This window comes from Bison bison, unplaced genomic scaffold (genome assembly GCF_000754665.1).
Source record: "Bison bison bison isolate TAMUID 2011002044 unplaced genomic scaffold, Bison_UMD1.0 scf7180017864181, whole genome shotgun sequence".
Taxonomy (NCBI): Eukaryota; Metazoa; Chordata; class Mammalia; order Artiodactyla; family Bovidae; genus Bison; species Bison bison.
The window spans coordinates 7,411,135-7,420,959 of record NW_011494753.1 but is presented as its reverse complement, the minus strand read 5'-3'; the positions used below and the strand labels follow the sequence as shown (position 1 = coordinate 7,420,959).

The window sequence follows — 9,825 nt, the reverse complement described above, 5'->3', positions numbered from 1 at the left end:
AGATAGTGATTGTAGCCATGAAATTAAAAGATGCTTATTCCTTGGAAGGAAAGTTATGCCCAACCTAGATAGCATATTCAAAAGCAGAGACATTACTTTGCCAACAAAGGTTCGTCTAGTCAAGGCTATGGTTTTTCCAGTAGTCATGTATGGATGTGTGACTACAAACAAAGCTGAGTGCTAAAGAATTGATGCTTTTGAACTGTAGTGTTGGGGAAGACTCTTGAGAGTCCCTTGGACTGCAAGGAGATCCAACCAGTCCGTCCTAAAGGAGATTAGTCCTGGGTGTTCAATGGAAGGACTAATGTTGAAGCTGAAACTCTAATACTTTGGTCACCTGATATGAAGAGCTGACTCATTTGAAAAGCCCCTGATGCTGGGAAAGATTGAGGGCAGGAGGAGAAGGGGACGACAGAGGATGAGATGGTTGGATGGCATCACCGACTCAATGGACATGGGTTTGGGTAGGCTCCGGCAGTTGGTGATGGACAGGGAGGCCTGGCAGGCTGCAGTTCATGGGGTCGCAAAGAGTTGGACACCACTGAGCGACTGAACTGAACTGAATGATTAGTGATACTGAGCATCTTTTCCTGTGCTTATTGACCATTCATAAAGCTTCTTGGGGAAATGTTGATTTAAGTCCTTAGCTCATTTTTGAGTAGGGTTATTTGTTTTTTTGCTGTTGGGTTTTAGGAGTTCTCTATATATTTTGAATATTATTCTCTCATCATATATGTGATCTGCAAATATTTTCTTCCATTCTGTGGCTTATCTTTTTATTCCATGAATAGTATCTTTGTATGTACAAAGTTTAAAACTATTCATGAATCCAGTTTGTCTGTTTCATCTTTTATTATCTGTGCCTTTTGTGTCATATTCACAAAATCATTGCCAAATCCAGTGTTGTGAAGCTTTTGCTCTATGTTTTTGCCTAAGAGAAACGTCTTACTTTTAGGCATATTTTTCAGGTCTTACAATTTGATGTTTGATCCATTTTAGGTTAACTTTTGTATTTAGTATTACTTTAGGGTTTACCTTCATTCTTTTGCATGTGAATTACCAGTTTTCCCAGTACCATTTGTTAAAGAGACTTTTTCCTCATTGAATTGCTTTGATGACTTTGTTCTCATCAAAAATTGGTTGACTATACATGTATATGTCTGTTCCATTGATACATTTTTTTTCTTTTTGTTGATAACATGCTATTTTGATTAGAGTAGATTTTTAAGTTTTGAAGTCAAGTAGAGTAAGTTCTCTAATTTTCTTTTTCTTAAAAATTTGTTTTGGCTCTTCTAGGCTCTTTATTTTTCCTTTAAATATTAAAATCCACTGAAATTTAGGTTTTAAGATCAGCTTTTCATTTTCTGAAAAAAACATTTATAGATTTTACTTCACACTATTTATTCCACAGATCAAATTGAAGTGAGTAGACATCTTAACATTTTAAAATTAAATCTTGAATTTCTCAAGAGCTATGATTTTTTTTTTAGTTTTCAGTGTATACGTCTTTTATTTTGTTTTTTTTTGTTATTGTAGTGACATTTTAAATGTTTTGTTTTGAGTTAGTCATCACTAGCATATAAAAATAGAATTTAATTTTGTATATTGGCCTTTGTTAAGTAGCTTTTTTTCTTAAGATTTTCCAGGCTTCAGGATGTAATTGTGATAGGTATATAATCAAAGACAGTTTTACCTCTTCCCCTCATTCTGTCAGTTTTCCCTTGCCTTATTTTACACACTGGAACCTCCCGTACAACTTTTAATACTTGAATTAAAAGTTAATACTCTCATCACTTGAGATGAGAGTAGACATCCTTGGCTTTAAGGAGAAAATGGTCAGTCATTCATAATGACATTATCCTTGGATTGAATAGCCCTTTCTGTTCCTCATTTGCTGAAAGATTTTTTCTTTTTTTTAAATCATAGTGGTTGATGTTGAATTTTAATTGAGGTCATAAAGGATTTTTAAGAGAAGGTATAATTGTGACTCTCATACAGATATAAAATGAACACTTGTCAAGTATTTTATTTAACTCACTAATGAGGAAACTGGTAAGATCTTTAAATCAGTTCAAAGGGAAATTTGAAGAACTGTTTATTTATATGTAGTAAGGAATGCTGAAATAAAATTTTCAAATAGGTGCAAAAATTAGTCTATCTCCTGGGCAATTATCAATTGTAATCCACTGGCCATAACTAATTTGCTCTGTTGTACACAAGAATAGTTCACATTATCATCAATTTTCTACATTTTATCAAATTGAAAAATTTCTCAAAGGCATTGAAAGATGGAGGTAATGAATGTGTGAGTTCAAGAGAACACTCATTAGGTTTTTTTTTTAATTATTTGTTTGGTTTGGGTCCATTTCAAAGCTTTTCACTGTTTTTCATGACAGAGGGCCTTGCTTTGAAAATCTATAATCCTTTGTGATGAATAGTTTTTTGTACATGTCTTGGTTATATGTTTGTGTTCTGCCATGAAATGCCTCTTTATTGTCTCTTGCTCATTTTTTTGGCGATGTTCCAAATGTGTTTGTATGTGTATGCTACTGCTTTATGTGTTGTTGATAATAGTGCATTATAAGTTGTGTGTATTGTGAATACTTTATGCTAGTTTATAAGTTGTATTTTTACTTTCTTGAAGGTATTTTTTGATGAACAGCAGTTCTTAATATAGTGAAATCTTTCCTTACTGATGTCAAACGATAGTCATCTTTTCCACTGAGTTTTGTAAAGTTGCTTTTGATGTTTAAATTCTTGCCATTGATTTTTCATATGGTATGATGTTAGGATCAAATATCCCCCTTTAAAAAAATGGATGTTATGTACTGAATATATCATTCCCCCTGCTCCAAATCTGTATGCTGAAGCCCTGACCCCCAATGTGTGGTATGTGGAGATGGGACCTTTGGAAGATAGTAAAGTTAGATGATGTCTTGTAGGTGGGGCCTTGCTCCAGTGAGGTTAGTGTTTTTATAAGACTTGCTGCTATCTGCAAGCCATAAAGAGAGATCTCACCAGAGCCTGACCCTTTTGGCACCCTAGTTACAGACCTCCAGCCTCCAGAACTGTAAGAAAGTATTTCTGTTGAAGTCATCATGTCTACATTATTTTGTAATGGTACCTCGAACAGACCAAAACATCTTGTTTTACATTTACTCCTTAGTACTTGATATTTTACACTGTCAGACAATGCTTATGTAGGAGAGCATCGGGTTTATGTCCTGATGATATCAGGGCAGGAGTTAGAGAGCTCCAGGCACTCTGGGGTTGGAGTCAGTCACTCCTAACACCATATAGTATAACTTTGGGTCACTTCTTTACATTTTTCTCTTGAGGAAGAGATTTGTGTAGGAGGAGAGGGTGATGTGAAGAAACATCCAGGGCAGATTAGTGTGTATCCAGCTACTTTTCTCAGCTTCTATTTTTCTGACGACCGGAGACCAGAGTTGTCCTACAGATGGGACCACGTTGTGTGCACATAGGTGTTGGGACCCAAGAAAAGCAAAAATTGAACTTTTCGGTAGTTCTTCTGTTTTGTTATCCCATGGTTTTGGTGGGCTGCCTCTTGCCTCAGGCCAAAACCATCATTCCACACATAACAATTCAAAATGGGTCCTTGTCATCCCAGGTGTTTTTTATAGGTTTCTCCATTTTTTCCTGTGTATTTCTCTAAGGCCTGATCTCCTGAAAGAGATTTTGAGTCAGCGATTTTGCTGACTCAGCATCTCAGCAGGAATTGGAAGCAGTATAAACTTTTCTTGGTCTTCTTAGGCTTCCTTTGCATAATTACAGGTAACTTTAATCTGACCAAGTAGGTTAGTAGGTTCAGGATTCCTCAGTTCAATTCAGTCGCTCAGTCATGTCTGACTTTTTGTGACCCCGTGGACTGCAGCATACCAGGCCTCCCTGTCAATTACCAACTCCTGGAGCTTGCTCAAACTCATGTCCATCGAGTTGGTGTTGCCATCCAACCATCTCGTCTTCTGTTGTCTCCTTCTCCTCCTGCCTTCAATCAGGATTCCTCAGTTGTCTGCAAGCCTTCTTGCCATATCTGAAGCCCTCTAAAGAGGCTGTATAGAGGTATAGGCTGATTGTAACAGAATCTTTTTGACCATCCAGTCGTGTTTCACTGAATTTTTGCCCAGCCAGAGTTGGCTTTTTGGATCGGCAGAGCCAAAATGTCCTTTAGGTGGTGTGAGTTGCTCAGTTCTAAGAAGGTCTCTTACTTAACATGGCTATCCTTCTGCTAAGTAATATTGCTTTAAATTCTAACTCTGGATAGTCATTCTTACCCAAAATGGCCCATGAATTTTAAAGTATTTAATTGTATCTCTCATGTAATTTGTATTCTGTTTATAATGAGTATATTAATATTAAAATGTTTTAAATTACTTACATCAAAGGGATTTGTTGCTCCAGGAGAATATGCTATATTTATCCTGTTGTTTTTCTTACGGCCTGCTCTACCTCTCTGCCCACTCCAAATGATTAGTCTACTACGTCATGCTATCTTCCATTACAAATTCCTGTGTTGTCCTTATTTTCCTTCTTTCTCTGTGCTTCCAGGGGAGAGGCAGGACCTGTTTCTTATTTGTTTTTGTATGCTTAGCCCTGGCATACGTCCTGCCAGATTTGCCATGAAGTAGGTGCTCTATAATTATTGAAGTACTTAGAATTCATAACAGGAGTTGCATCGTATGGGGAGAAGTATGTACTCATAATCGTGGTGGGTCCTTATTTTGCAGCATTGAAATAAATGGTATGTGAGGAATTTTGTAAGGGAGAACAGGACCAAAAGATACTTACTTGTAAGCTATGTCCAAAGGTTTTGATAGGGGTCTTTGAAGAATCTTAGGCAGGAGATTAACCTGACTAATATTTTATTTTAAAGAGATGATTTTGAGCATAGTATGGAAGATATATTGATATGGAGATACTGTTTGAAAGGTAGTCCAGGCAGGATGTAACTGAAGAAGGGTGGACTTTAGGGAAGTTTAGCAGGTAGAATCTGTAGAACTTGAAAACCGATATTATCAGCTGTTGCTTGAGGGAGGCAGGGTGAAGGAGAGGAAGAGATTACGGATGACTCCTGTGTTGGGCAGTTTACTAGGTAGTAGTACTCTTTATTCCCAGTGCATGTCCAGGTATAGGAAGAACTTGAGTAGGGATGGATAAGATGTTGAAATAGTTTAGTTTGAGATTTCTCTGTGATATTCAGGTAGAGATGTACAGATCTGTCTAGTTCTTGGAGAGAGGTGGGGGCTTGAGAAAGAGAGAGGTTTCGGGGTTAATAAATTTTCAGTTGAAGACATTGAGGACAGAACCCTTGGGCCTATCTAGTTTTAGTGGACAAGTACAGAAAAAGGCCCTGGGAAGGAGATCAAGGAGAAACCAGGTGTTAACAAAGGATTTTTCAGTAACATACTTGGCTTCCTCTCTTCCTGGAGACCAGATTTTCCTCCCAGTAACCTCTGTTTGATCTTTGTCTTCAGACCTTTTCTTACTTTGAACATTCTCTGCTGGGCGAGACTGTAGATGAAAATAATTTTACTTTTGAATCCAGCAATTTTCTGGAGCCTTTATATTTCCTTAAATTCTGCCTGAAAACAGAATACTTTCTTTAGCTCATCTTTCTAACTGTACCTTTTACTGTGTGTACGTACAAAAGAAACCAGTTGACACTTTGAACTTTCTGCTTGGAAATTACCTTAGCTAGAAGAACAGTTCCTTACCATCATTTTCTGCTTTTTAACTTAGCATAGGCAACAGTTTTGCTAAATTTTCTGCTGCTTTGTAACAAGGATCTCTCTTCTTTCCTCTGGCTTCTGAGAGCCCTTTATTCACTCTCCTTTAAGGCTTCTCCAACAGCCTCCTCAAGGAGATTCTTAGGGCCCTTCCAGGTTGTGTCTGCCACCAAATCTCAAAGCCAGTGTCACATGCTTTATGTTTTTATATGTCAACAGGCTAGTTGCAGGTACCGAATTCTGTTCTGGTAACTATCACTGTTTAACCAACCACCCGAAATGTAACCCAGAACCTGCATTACTTTTTCTTCCCTAGCCTTAGAAGCCTCTCAATGTCATATCCACCACACTCTGTTGGTTGCAAAAAAGTTAAGTGCCACCTTGGATTTAAGGAGAAGGGAATTAGGCTCTACATCTTCATTTTATTAAAAAAAAAAAAAATTTTTTTTTTTTTTGGCTGCACCGCACAGCATGAGGAATCTTAGTTCCCCAACCAGGGATTGAATCTGTACCCTGTGCAGTAGAAGCGAGGAGTCTTAATCACTGCGCAGCCAGGGAAGTCCCAGGCTCTACTTCTTTATAGGGAAGTGGCATGTTTACATCATAGAAAAGCATGTGAAATGGGAGATATTTTTGTAGTGTATTCGGGAAATACAGTTTGCCACAGATGGATAAAATATGTAGGATTACAAAGGAAAGCAATTATATGAACATATTATTACCAAGAGCTTCCCTAGTGACTTAATGGTAATGAACCCGTCTGCCAACGCAGGAGATGTGGGTTTGACCTCTGGATTGGGAAGATGCTTGGAGAAGCAGATGGCTAATCCAGTATTCTTGGCCTGGGAAATCCCTTGGACGGAGGACCTGGCAGGCTACAGGCCACGGGGTCACAAAAGAGTCGGACACAGCTTAGCAACTAAAGAACAATAGCAACCATTACCAAATGAATTGTGTAGAGTAATATGTGCTTGTTTAACATACTACACAAGATATAGTGAAAGTGAAGTGAAGTGAAGTCGCTCAGTCGTGTCCAACTCTTCGCGACCCCGTGGACTGTAGCCTACAGTATGGACAGCTTCTCCATCCATGGGATTTGATAGGGGAAGGCTCATAGTAATTTAGTAAATTTATAAATACAGTATATATTAGTAATTTTAGAGGTTGTAGAAAATAAAGAAGTGATTTATTTTGCCCCCCAAGTTCTTGAGTCTTCTGAATTCTATCCACAGACCCTACAAACCCTAGGTTAAGAACCCTGGGATTAATATAATGGTGTCAGCAGAAGACATGTTGCTGTGGACCAGGGAGTGAATTTGCTTGAGGGCAAAGGCTAAAGGGAGGACACGATAGGGTAAGTTCCATATAGTAGCTTTATTTACCTTTTAAGCTAAAGGTTTTATTGTTTTTTAGGAATACAAAAAATGTGTTTTTGTAATGAGGGAAAGACACTAAGAAAGTGAAGAGAGAAAATTGAATACTATAAAATTTAAAAGATTTCTGAGAAGGCAAGAAAGGGTGTGGTCTAGGGGTTACATGAAAGCATTAGTCTTGGACAGAAGGAGAGGCAAAAGGAAAGGAGTTACGGATGTTTGTAGGTGTTGTTCTTTATCAGGTCATCTGACACTGAGAAAAATATGGGTAAAATAAATTCAACACCAGAGCAAGGGAGGCCAAAGCACACCTCAGAAAGACGGTTACAGCAGAGATCCTGGAAAATATGAAAAATGTTGGAGAGGAAGAAAAAGTAAAATAGAAAAAGTGAAATAGAGACAGAAAAAAAGTAACTTATAATGCAATTGATAACTTCAGAAGACAAACTTTGCCTAGTTTACAGTCTTCTTTAGTGTTTTCCATAGGCCAGTTCTCTTTACCATGGATATGGATACAGAGAAAGGTAGAATGAGAATAAAATGCAGTTTTATATTTTGATATCTGCTTGTTTACGGTTAACTTTAAGTGTCTTGTTTAGTATATATAATTAATATTTGGAATGCCTTTGACACAAAATGACATGAAAGCTTAGAAGCTTCTTTTTCATAGCTTTTTGAGGCTGATTTTTAAAAATTTGTTTATTTTTTAATTATGCGCTTTTATTTTTAATTGAAGGATAATTGCTTTGCAATGTTGTGTTACCTTCTGCCAAACATCAGCATGAATCAGCTATAAGTATACATGTATCCCCTCTCTCTTGAACTTCCCTCTCACCCCTATCCTACCCCTTAGGTTGTCACAGAGCACCAGGTTGAGCTCCCTGTGTTATGTAGCAACTTCCTGCTAGCTTTCTATTTTATATATGGTAATATATATGTTTCAGTGCTACTCTCAATTCATCCCACCCTCTCCTTCCCCTGCTGTGTCCATAAGTCCATTTTATATGTCTGCATCTCTATTCCTGCCCTGAAAATGGTTCATCAGTACCATTTTTCTAGATTATATATATGTGTTAATATACGAAATTTGGTTTATCTCTTTCAGTCTGTGCAACAGGTTTTAGGTTCATCCACCTCATTAGAACTGACTCAAATTAATTCCGTTGAATGGCCAAATAATATTCCATTTAATCTGTTCACCTGTCATTGGACATCTAGGTTGTTTCCATGTCCTAGCTATTGTAAATAGTGCTGCAGTGAACATTGGGGTACCTGTGTCTTTTTCAGTTCTGGTTTTCTTAAGGTATATGCGCAGTATACTCTGTAATTGCTGAGTCATGTGATAGTTTTATTCCTATTTATTTTAAGGAATCTCCATACTGTTCTCCACAGTGGCTGTATCAATTTACATTCCCACCAGCAGTACCAGAGGGTTCCCTTTTCTCCACATCCTTTTCAGTATGTATTGTTTGTAGATTTTTTGATGGCCATTCTGACCAGTGTGAGTTTTGATTTGCATTTCTCTAATAATGAGTGATGTTAAGCATCTTTTCATGTGTCTGTTGGGCATCTGTATGTCTTTGGAGAAATGTCTGTTTAGGTCTTTTGCTCACTTTTTGATTGGGTCATTTGTTTTTCTGATACTGAGCTGCATGAGCTCCTTGTATATTTTAGAGATTAATCCTTTGTCAGTTGCTTCATTTGCAATTATTTTCTCCCATTCTAAGGGTTGTCTTTTCATCTTGTTTATAGTTTCCTTTGCTGTGGAAAAGCTTTTAAGTTTAATTAGGTCCCATTTGTTTGTTTTTGTTTTTATTTCCATTACCCTAGGAGGTGGGTCAAAGAGGATCTTGCTGCAATTTATGTCAAACAGTGTTCTGCCTATGTTTTCCTTTAAGAGCTTTATAGTTCCTGACCTTATATTTAGGTCTTTAATCCATTTTGAATTTATTTTTGTGTATGGTGTTAGGAAATGTTCTGATTTCATTCTTTTACATATAGGTGTCCAGTGGGGTTGGTATTGAAAAGAAGTATGTGTGTTTGCTGCTTCCATGCTTACAGCTGGATGGAAATTGGCCTCAAAAGGTCTCTGGTTTTCTTTGTCATTAGCCAACAGATGCTTGCTACAGTGTATTGCTCAGAGTTCTTTATTTAATGTGAGGGCAATGCATCTCTGTTCAATAAGAAAAGCTGTGCAACACGATAGCTCATTTGTGGATAAGAAATATCTGCCTTTAGCCACACATTGATCCTTCACTAAATGATTTTTCTTTTTTTTTCACTAGCTTCTTATCCAATATGTGGTTGATTTACCTATCTTCTCATTGCTTTGACTTTTCTAGTAAGTTGATCCTGAATTTAGTATGTCATTCTTAAGGGGGGCACATTTTTTTTCTGTCGAAGAATTACTTCAGATCTTCTCTAAAACATTTAAAAAAATAAAATTTCCGGTCAGGAGTATATATCATAAAAACACTTAGGTTTCTAGGCACAAATATCCATGGTCAGTTCAGTTCAGTTCAGTCGCTCAGTCGTGTCCGACTCTTTGCCACCCCATGAATCGCAGCACGCCAGGCCTCCCTGTCCATCACCAACTCCTGGAGTTTACTCAGACTCACGTCCATCGAGTCAGTGACGCCATCCAGCCATCTCATCCTCTGTTGTCCCCTTCTTCTCCTGCCCCCAATCCCTCCCAGCATCAGAGT

The 9,825-nt window shown here is 37.6% G+C and overlaps 1 protein-coding gene across 5 annotated transcripts in view; it reads left to right on the top strand.

Annotated features, from left to right (window-relative positions):
• PEAK1 (pseudopodium-enriched atypical kinase 1) overlaps positions 1 to 9,825 on the top strand; it is a 288,921-nt gene that overhangs the window by 42,662 nt on the left and 236,434 nt on the right. For 2 of the 5 annotated variants that reach the window (XM_010843305.1, XM_010843306.1), the window contains exon 3: positions 6,980 to 7,101. The exons of the other annotated variants lie outside the window; for them this stretch is intronic. The gene's annotated coding sequence lies outside the window, so the exon portion shown is untranslated. The remainder of the gene's footprint in view (positions 1 to 6,979; positions 7,102 to 9,825) is intronic. 5 annotated transcript variants of the gene reach the window in all.